The sequence below is a fragment of the Centruroides sculpturatus genome, unplaced genomic scaffold (assembly GCF_000671375.1).
Source record: "Centruroides sculpturatus isolate CEXI.00-Female unplaced genomic scaffold, Cexi_2.0 scaffold124, whole genome shotgun sequence".
NCBI classification, from domain to species: domain Eukaryota; kingdom Metazoa; phylum Arthropoda; class Arachnida; order Scorpiones; family Buthidae; genus Centruroides; species Centruroides sculpturatus.
The window spans coordinates 614,104-625,903 of NW_019384390.1; the positions used below are offsets into that span (position 1 = coordinate 614,104).

Consider the following 11,800-nt stretch of genomic DNA (forward strand, 5'->3'; position numbering starts at 1 on the left):
AAAGCGACGTGCAAGACGCAGATGCAGTTTTTTCGTTTTGCGGGAAATCGGACATATTTTTATACCCATCTAAAAATTCTCTAATTAGTCTAGAAACAAGGGGACCCAATTCTTGCATTCTGTAAAAACGGGTAAGGTTTACTGTAACGTAATAATCTTTATCTTAATTATCGTTACTTTTGCCCGAGCAACGCCAGGCCCACCTGCTAGTTATTTAATATAAATAATAGTAAAGAACAACAGATTATTCTCATAGAACCATATCTTTTGGCATATCTGTAAGTAGTTTAAACGGTTATAATTGCAAATACTTATCGATTATTTCTCGTAAGATATCGTCATAGCTACCGTTGTTAAACACTGCCCTTGTCTGTAAGTGATTTGTTTACGTCACTGAGTTTGATTGTTCTATCTTCAAATCAAACTACTTTTTTAACATCGAATGTTCTACATTGGCCAATTACAAACTACAATACACGGTCATACGTATGACAGTGTACTGTTATCTACCTGAAACAAGTTTGTTCATTATTCCATATTATTCAGCATTTCCGATTGTAAGAATAACATATTAAAGAATCACTAATGCTTATTTAAGTAATCATGCAGCCATTATTCGATACTTGTATTGTAAGAAATCTTCAGCCTTTAATAGATGTTACGGCAATTTTCGGTTTGGATATTTTTGAAACATGTAAATGCAAAAATAACACAAATGCCAGAAACGAAAAACTTTTCAACTTTTATACAAATGTACTAGAAATTTTCCTGCGGGTAGGAGCTTTAGGGTTTACAGCAATGCTAATTTCACCCGAAGTCGTTTGTAATCATATTTTTATGCAATTTAAAAATAATTCATTGTACATGAAAATTATTTTCTTTATTACTGCGTTGTATGCAGCTATACAGTTCAGCATTCTTAAAAAAAGAAAACTCAATATTCACCACTTAATGACAGGATTTAAGGAAGAAGAAGAATAATTTATAAGTATAATACAACCGTATCTTTTGCATTATTGTTTATTTTGTATCTCCACACTTGTTGGAATATCCATACTATATATCGTTATTAGTTATTTTGCTTTTAATAATTACAGATATTACGATTACAGAATATCGTTAGTTTGCATTGTTAGCATGCAAACATGGCTTATTTATTCATTGTCTCACGTATTGTGTTTAATTATTTTATTGCCATACTTTTTCATTATTATCAGCAAAGGTTTGATAAGAATCTCTCAACAGTTACAATTGAAAAATGTTGCAACGAAATATGTTGTTCAAGAGATGATGACAAAACTATTACAAATTTGGGAAATTTTCGATGAAATAAATGAAAAATATAAGATGCTTCTTCCTTTTATATACGTACGTTTTACGTTAGAATGCTGTTTTTATATGTATATTGGACTGTTTGTACAGATCGATGAAGGTTTTCGTTTATTTTCTTTATGTTTCGGCACAATATTATTATCTCTAACGTTATCATTTGCGTGGGCATTTTCGATTTTTACTTCAATTGTAAGTACTGTTTCTATAATTGTAAACATAAAATATTATTTTATTAATTTAAAATATCTACAGTTGTATTGATAATATACCATTATTATTTTACAGATATACGATAACTTCATTTCAATTGGAAAATTTTATTCTTCTCTAAACTCCGTGACATATTTATTCAAAGTATGTAACGTTCTTATGTTAAAAGTCTAACATATTATAACACGAACAGACACTATTCAAGAGATGTCTTCACTTGTCTTTTATTACTCAAAAAAGTAATTTCAAACACACTCAAGATCCATCTTTGATTCATCTCAGTAAATTAACTAAGACGTGTTTACTAGTGGATACATAACAATATAAAAATAAATCTAAAATATCTTGCAAACTTATAACAATAAAGTTATTTGTCTTTTTATATCATTAATTGAAACGTATAGCCTTAAGTAAAAGTTCGAAAATCAGTGTGTTTTTAATTATTTCTTGGTGTGATAAAAGACAAGTGAGACATCGTTTCATAATCAACGTTTGTGTTTTTAATGTAATTTACGTTAGTTTGACGAATTATGACAATCACTTGGATTTATAATTGATTATTTCAGATTATTTGCTTCATGAAAAGATTCGGAGGAAGACCTTTTGGTATATCCGTGGCAGGATTTTTTTATGTAAAGAAAAACTTTCTGATAAGAGTAATTATTATGAAAAAATGTAAAATATCTTTGCAGTCTATTTAACTATACAGTGAGTAAACTGATATTTTTATAGCTTTTTCTATAAATGTATAAACAATTCCAGTTTATTTTTCTATTTTTAAAATATAGATTTATTTTGTAAGTAAAAACATTAGTTACGCATTTTTCAAATAAAATATTTCTGAGTTTATATACGGAAATTTGCTTGTTACATAAACTGTCAATGAATTTAATGGTAATTTTGCAAGTAACTTTTAGAACAAGTAAAGTAATTGAATAGTTTTCTTGGAATTTAGTTAAAGAATATCTTAATTTGAATCTTTCTATATGTTACAATATTACACGGGAATTTTACATTAAATTGTAAATCATTTTATTGTAACATTAAAAGTTTACATACATCAAATTGTAAACAATGGAATGTTCAAGTAACCATTAAATTAGACTGACTTTTATTTCATAATAACCATTATATTACACTGACCGTTCTATTTCATAATTCGTGTTTCGTAACTCACTGTTTTAAAGTATGATCGAGAAACATCACAGTGAATGGATAAAAAAGGAGTTACTTCGAAAAAACTGTCTCGGTTATAAAGTGCTTGTATGATTTAATTTTGTGATGTAAAACATTATAGCTGTTCGTTTAGTTTACTTTATAAATGTATATACTTAATATTCTGATGTAAAAAATAAAAATTTTATAGAAAGTAATCGAGTGTTTACGTCATAATTACAGTAGAGCGTCGTTTATCCGAAAGCTGGTTATCAAAAACGTCCGTTATCCGAAAGCATTCCAGTCGGCAAATTTAAATTTTCGCTAGTGCTGTGGCGCTGCAATCTTTTGCTATATCTTGGGCTACTCAAATATTTTACGTTTTTGATACTAAATTAACTTCTGAAGTATAATTTTTTATTGTTTTTATATTTTTCAATAAATTTATTTTGTTTGTACAAAATAAAAAAATAATTTTTAATGATACAATAGTCTTCGTTAGACTTAACATCGACGAAAATTCAACGCGAAGCGTAACGCAATGGAGAAAAATTTTAACATGGGATAAATTAATATATTTTTTCGTACATAATACGTTATCCGAAAAATAAGTTATCCGAACCACCCCAGTCTCCCAATTCATTTGTATAAACGACGCTCTACTGTATCTTATACTGTACTTATCTGTAACACAGTTTGAGGTTGTATACTTATTTGTTTCTTAATACATCTTTAATTGAAAAAAACATCATACGTAATATTTTTAAATATCAGTTATATTCTACCTTAATTTAATTTTTATTATTCACACTATTTTAATTAATGGTTTCAGGTGCTGAATTTACTTTATTCTATTTTATCTTCTCTCATTGAAGTAACCGGAGTTATGCGGAAAAACAGGTGCTCCTCAAAAATCAATGTAAATGTTGCAGTTAAAAACGAAAGTGTCGTAAATATAGTATAAGATGTTTGTCCGCATCAGTCTCAATACTCGTTTCTCTTAAAGATTTTAAACACTTGTATACAAATTAATTCTTGGCTTAATTGTGAAAGAATGAAACATATCTTGACTATCCGTACAGTACATATTGAGTAACTTCACATTTATGTAATGTTAATATTTTTATATATTTGTATAAATTAAAACATGTAAGGTTAATTAATGTAATTTATTGAAATGTACGTTTACTGTGTATTTTTGTTTTCATTTCAATACCGAAGCGACTTCTGTTTATCCGAATTTTCTTTGAAACTTATTAGTTTTAATTTCATTTGATATAAACAGGATTTTAGTGTATACGTGTAGGGGAAATCTCTAAAACTTAAGTAGATATCTTGTATATGCAAATACGGTAAACATATAATGTTATCGTAAAATTTTAATATTTTTTTTAGTGTTTAAGGCAGTTTGTATATTTTTTTATTGTTGTGTCAACAAATGTTTTATATTGGTAGCACTAATTGTTCTACATTTATTAACGTTAATAGTGATTTTAAAAAGATGTAACAAAATAATTAAACTAAACAATAAAATAAAATGTTAATCCTAAAAATTATGTAGTTTTTTATTTTATTTATAAGTATGAATTAACAGTAATTTTAGATAAAATAGTGTAAAACAGAAGTTCGCAAGCATTATTTTATCTTATTTAACCATCATTTAAACAACTGTGAAAAACAAGCGATGTGTTGATAAAGGTGTTTATATATATATATACAGTAGTGGCCAAAAGTAAAGCTACCTTTGACATATATATCCAAATGCAACCACTATTTACTTGATTATCTATTGCACAATTAATATACTGATAGTTGTACAAGGGCTCTAAAAAACGACAAAATACTCAGTTAAATAAACATATGTTATTTTAAATCTGATGTATAAAAATAACGAAGTTTTTATATTTTGCAACAAAGGCAAACTAATAAAATTGAGGCTAAAATTTTCACGTACAGTACATACATATCCATGAAATGTTTTAGTGTTCTCTTTACCTTTTGGGGTGAACAGTCTCAAAACTTGAAGATTCAAAAAATCTAAGAAAATCAATTTTGACACGACTTAGCTACTTTCCCCTGTTACACATACACAGGGAAAGTAAAATGAAATAAATATAATTAAACTATTCGGATATTATTATACTTATCTGAATATAATTATCTTAACTAAGAAGATAATTATGATAAAGTTTTATTAATCAACTTTAATTTTTGTTACGTAATCTTCTGATTGTTTGTTCTAGAATGAAAATGCCTTACGCAAATTCTATTGTAGTTCCGTGTCCTTCAAAAATTGCGCTTTACTAAATAAGTTAATGGATCAATATTACCAACACATCGATATAAATACGGTAATACCAATTAAAAACATAAACTTAATAACACAAAAACCTGCGTAAACAGAGGAATTCTTGAAAACCTAGCGTTTTTCTGTTACATAAACTTCTTTAAAACTGTAATTTGGCTAACTGAAATAATGAATTAACACGACGTTCCTGAACCCCCGTACGTCACAACGTGTGGGTCTGCCGAACCCCAAAGTAGCTTGCTAAAATAGATCCTCTTTGATTTATAAAGTAAAAAGTGCTTGAAAAAATCTCTAATCACAATGTACTGTACATTGTTAAAATTAATGTATTTTATTACAATATTGGTTTTAATTACCGTAAGGTAGACTCAGACGTATAGAGCAATATCAATTAAGGCTTACCCTGAAAATTACGCTTCTCCTGTTCTAAAATAATACAGTAAAAGCCGAAGAAATTTAGTTTTCTGCGAGAAATCGAACATATTTGTAGACTAATATAAAAATTCTCTAATTAAAATCGGTATATGAGGACCCAATTCTTGCACCCGATGAAAACGGGTAAGATCGCTATAATTTAATAATGTTAAATTTCGCTGTCGTTACTTTTCACCTGAGCAACGACAGGCTAATCTGCTAGTATAATATAATAGATAAGTAAGAAGTACGAAATAATCTATTATTCTTAAAGTTTGGTATTGTCATAATGGACCCGATCCACGCCGGGCTTGTACTCAAAAAAGTAGTTTAAGAAAATCGTTTGTAAAATTTGTCGTTAATGCTACCTATGATTTCAAGATGGTTGTGCTTCTGACTATTCGTGGCCCATACAGACTCCTCCCGGTGGAAAGCCGCCGGCAAGCCTCATTGTGCCAAAGGTCACTAGTTATTAATTCAAAGTAGTTTTTTAACAAAATAAAAAAAAAAGAAACTTCTACTAAAAATATAGTTAAGCTAACCTAATCTAATTGAAGCACCGCCATCTTGGAACCATAAATAATATTAACCGAATTTGTTAATATTGTTATTTGTTTTGTAGTTAATTCTTCAGCAATGACTTTTTTTCATTTGTTCATTGTTTTCTAAAAATAGCCTACTCCTACTGGATGACATCAATGCCCATACTTATCGATTACATCTCGTAAGTTATCGTAATGGAAACCGATATTACCTTTGTTTGTAAAGTATTTGTTTACGTCACTGAGTTTAAATGCTCCATCTTCAAATCAAATTACTTCTTTAACATCGAATGTTTTACACTGGCCAATTACAAACTACGTTCTGTCATATGTATGACAGAGTACTGTTATCGACCTGAAAGTAGTTTGTTCATTATTTCAAATTATTCTGCTCTTTCGATTGTAAAAATAACATATTAAAGAATCACTTCTACTTATTTGAGTAATCATGCAGCCGTTATTCGATACTTGTATTGTAAGAAAACTTCAGCCTTTAATAGCTGTTACGGCAATTTTCGGTTTGGATATTTTTGAAACATGTAAATGCATAAAGAACACGAAAGCCAGAACTGAAAAACTTTTCAGCTTTCATACGAATGTACTAGAAATTTTCTTGTGGATAGCAGCCTTGGGGTCTACAACAATGCTAATTTTACCCGAATTCGTTTGTAATCGTATTTTTAAGCAATTTAAAAATAATTCATTGTACATGAAAATTATTTTCTTTATTACCGCATTGTATGCAGCTATACAGTTTAGCATTCTTAAAAAAAGAAAACTCAATATTCATCACTTAATGACAGGATTTAAGGAAGAAGAATAATAATTTATAAGTATAAGGCAAGTTAAAGAGATGGATCGAAAACTAGAATTAGCACTAATCGTATTACCAGCCGAAAATATTTATCCTGAAGTTAAAACAGTTGCAGAAACGGAATTAGGACTTATGACACAATGTGTAAAAGATGCAAACCTTGTGAATGACAGAAAGTTTAATGCACAGTTTATATGTAATATATGTCAAAAAATTAATTCAAAAATGGGTGGTGTTAACAATTCATTAGCACTGGAGTACAGACCTGAAATTATGAATAGATCTGTGATGATTGTGGGTATCGATTGTAATCATCCCGCTCCTGGTGACAAAGTTGGATACTCGATCGCAGCAGTAGTAGGAAGTTTAGATGCATATTGTGGAAAATTTAAAGCTTCTATTCGTGTTCAGCATAAGAGACAAAAAGTGATGGATTACGAAGTGAGAGAAATCAGAAAGGCGTGTGAAGAAATGGCTCCTGGTGAGACATACCAATCTCCCATCACTTTTATCATAACTGGAAAACGTCATCAAACGCGTTCTCTTCCCGAAAATCAAAGAGACGGTGTGGGCAGACCGGGCAACGTTCCACCCGGTACTACGGTGGATAGGGCTGTAGTACATCCCGTGTTCTACGACTTTTTCTTATGCAGTCATATTGGAATACAGCGTATCAGCAGAACCGCTCATTATACGGTTTTATGGGACGATAACGACTTCACGACAGACGAACTACATGTGGTAACTTACTACCTGTGACACACGTATGCCAGATGCACCAGGCGCATATCTACACCTTGTCCCGTTATGTACGCCCACCATGCAGCTTTCACGGCCAAGCAATATCTTATAAACAAAACCGAAAGTATGTCGAGTTCTGGTAGTGAAGTGTCCGAACGGGAAGAAGTTATTATTGAAGAAAGCATTAAAGAAGCCATAAAAGTTGTTGACGAAATACAAAATAGAATGTATTTTGTGTAAATGTTAATAACATTCGTACATACATACTGTATAATTTATTATTTTTATTTATATAAAATCATTTACGACCGTTTTCATTTAACAACATTAATTTGAATATTTTTTGGATTTCGTTGAAAGTTTCAAAATTAAAATTATAAGATATAAACAATCGTACAAAGCAACTATGTAAAAGTTGTCACAATTTGTGTTTATAATATAATAACTAAAAATGTTTTTTTAGTGACGTGTTAGCCATGAAAGTATTTGTGTTTAACTTTGTTTTACATTGTATATAAGTAAATATATACCGAATATAGTTCGAAATATTTATTTTTGAAATTAGCCTAAAGCGTTGGCATAGACCACATTCGCGTAATATAAAATTAAGCTATGTTATCAACTACATTGACTTGCTAAAGTATAGCGAATAAAAGAATACTTTATATATTGTATTTAATGAAGCAATTACTTACTCTGCTTATAATGGCGTAAAGATTCGAGAATAATTATAAATATATCATTAAGTTCATTGTAGATTACATTGGCTCGCTTCTATAATTGTTGTTCTTAATTAAATTTAGCATATGTAATTATATAATAAAACAATTATAAAATAAATTTTACACATATCATTAATTACTGCTTATTATAAATTATTACTCTAAAGCAATGTAGCAGTAACTACATATGTTATATTGTTAATTACGCCATTGTTAAACCTCTAGGCTTAGAGGAAGGCGGCACTGAACGTCGACGTACACGTTTTCGCGATGAAAACGTCGGCCGCAATTTTTCTATTGTCATTGTTGTTCGTTAATAAAGTTGTAAATGTTTTACAGCATATTGTTCACTTTCTACATTAAAACCGATTTTGTAATTAATGAGACGTATGGAAAATGGGATTTATATTATTAAACAATTAACTGTTTACCTTGTTATTTTGTTGATGACTATTTATTTACATACAATTGTACATAAAATTGTATACTATTATTTCTTCGAGTAATCTAGCGTAATCAATGTTAAAATTCGTGAAAGCCATTACGACTTGTTGCTGTGGTATTATACATTAATATTATTACAATACGTGCTTAGAAATTTATACTGGTTTATTAAGAAATATAAAAAACTCATTATTACATTAGCAGGGTTAAATAACGCTATGCAATATTCGATAATGTAGACTTTTATATGGGAAAAATTTAACTGAGGATCTATTTAAGCGCATTAAATTTTGTGTTTTTCAACTGATTAAATTTAAATCTTCGCTGCTTATAAGTTATCTTTTGTTTCATTTTTCGCAAAATTCCATATCATCAACAGACATTAATTTTTATACCGACATAAAGTAAGAATTTTTATTTTCCATCATTATAAATACTGTATACTGTATGTTAATTTAATGTTCTTTTACAAGCGAAACGGTTATTATAGTAAATACCGGTTTGTTTTGTATTGTAAGTTGATGAAATAGGGAAACAGTTACGTGTCATATCTTAGAAGGAGCCTAACGACAAGAAAATTTTAATCGTTACTGGCATTTACAACGTTTTAAAAACTCAACTCGATTAAAAAATTGTGCCTTTTGCTATTTTATAATAATTAATAATGTAAAAGCTATTTTATAAATAGAATGGCAAAACACAAAATGTTTTTATAATCAATAATAATAGTTTTTATTTAATAAATAATTTTAACACCGGGAATATCGTTCCAAGATATTTTTTAATTTACTTATAACGATGTTCATAGAACAGAATCGTTCGCGGACTGAAGAGCGTACGTACTTCGTTCATGTGCCATTTTCAATGTGCAACTAAGCTATTGCGTGCCGTTTACGTAAAATAACTTAAGAAGTGCGTGTTTTCCCTCTGTAATCTAAATTACAAGATTTTTCTAAATTATGTAATCTAAATTATTTTAAATCGTCGCTAAATCATTTTGCTGTACTGAGGGTTTACAAGCTTTAGCTAAGACGTATTGTTTCCAAAAGTAATTTGCATACACTGTACGTGTTTCTAAAGAGCCATTTTTGCCTAACTACGAAAATTTGAACAAATTTTTGTCCCTCAGAAGTCTGTTCTCAGATGTGAGAAAATGACCAAATTTTATAGAAATATTTTTATTATAATTGGTATTTTACTCGTAGCGTTTGAAACCTTCGTTGCAACAAATACGGATTAAGGAGCCTTATTCATCAAATTGAAAAATTCTGAACAAGTTTCTTGTTTTCAAGCGTAAAGAACTCAGCACTGAGAAACTTTGATATTTTTCCATTTGAAATAAGTATTACATAAATTGAAACTGCCAAAGAAAAAATTAAATGAGTAATCACCGAAAATGATCATTGAACTAATGTTCGAAAACGAAAATTTTACGCTTCTGAAAAAAAGAATGCCATGACAGTTCAAATATTATAATAAACATCTTACATTAGTATTTTTTATTTCCTCAAATTCAATTTGCTTTAATCATGATTTTGATTGCCATAATCAACAGGCAACTTCACTAAGCATCCAGCTTCCAAAAGCAGCCACTTTTAACAACGAAGCTGAACTTTCTACTCAAACATATACTTTTCGAATAATACATGCCAACACCATTACAGATTTTGAAATTTCCGACATACGGGAATAATTAATTTCAGAAATGAAGATTTAAAGTCTAGATAATTTACAAGGTTTACTGAGCATAGAATATATTTGAGCTGAGAATGTCCACATAAGTTAAACATAGAAATGTCGTAGAAATCGTTGAAAACAACAGTTGAATTTGCTGCATTATGTTCAATATTATATCTTCATGTTCAACTTTCCTCACTGCTCAATAAGTATTACAAATACGTGAGCCGTTCACAGCCCGGCACACGTATTTATTTATAAAATATAAGTGATTCGTACAACACGGAATTCATATAAAACGGAATAATCAACAGTGTTATAGAGGGGTCGACTGTATAAAACTTTTACTTATAGTTTAGCAATTTCCTATACGTATATAATCAAATTCTGTTTATTTAGGCGAACTGAAATTAGAACCAATCGAATTTAACGAAAATTCGAATAAACAAAAATTTAATATTAAAATGAAATTTAAATATTTACACGAAACGTACTTTTCAATGATTTGCATTAAACACATGCTTTATTGAGTACAAAACATTAAGAACATTAACATTACATGAATGCCAAGTTACTAAATACTGTATATAGTGTAAAATATGTTTTATTTTTTCACAATTATTACAAAAATTAACAACAGATTAAAAACTTTATAATGAACAAATGATCAACCTTGTCCGATTGAACGGGTTTATACTGTATCTGCGATACTTTCGTTTTTAACTGCAACACTGGCAGCAATTTTCGAAGAGCACCTGTTTTTCTGCATAACTCCCGTCACTTCGATGAGAGAAGATAAAATAGAATAAAGGAAATTCAGCATCTAAAAGCAATAAATAACAGTTAAATATAAAAATTTAGTTATATTAAATGCAGCATGTACATTAGACAGTTGCTGCAATAACGTTATAAATACAATTTTAACATATCACTGATATAGTAAAACGAATAATCCCTACTGAGTGTAAACTCGCATCACGTGAAAATATGTGTATTATAATATTTTTATTGTACTTAAGCATTATAGATTTTAATGTATTGTAAGGAAGTGTCTGTTTTTTTTATTTTAAAACAAATAAAAAATAGTTAGACCTTGTATCCAGCCGAAAAGCCTGTTGTTAATAATAATAAACTGTATGGTGACAATTTCTCTGTATAGTGAAGCAGACTAGAATGATAACATATATTTTTTCATAATATTTACCCTTATTAGAAAATTTTTCTTTACGTAGAAAAATCCGGCTAAGGATATTCCAAACGGTCTTCCTCCAAATCTCTTCATGAAACAAATTACCTGAAATGATTCAGTTATAAAGACAATTGTTGTAAATACTACGTCAAACTACATCAAAACAGTAACGTTAATTATATCACGACGTCTCACTTGTCTTTTTCAGATAAAAAACTAAAAATACTTTTACTTGAGGCTATGCATCTCAGT

At 29.2% G+C, this 11,800-nt stretch overlaps 1 pseudogene; it reads left to right on the top strand.

Annotated features, from left to right (window-relative positions):
- Nucleotides 1-6,108: 6,108 nt before the first annotated feature.
- On the top strand, nt 6,109-7,756 carry LOC111618209 (annotated as a pseudogene).
- Nucleotides 7,757-11,800: the final 4,044 nt, after the last annotated feature.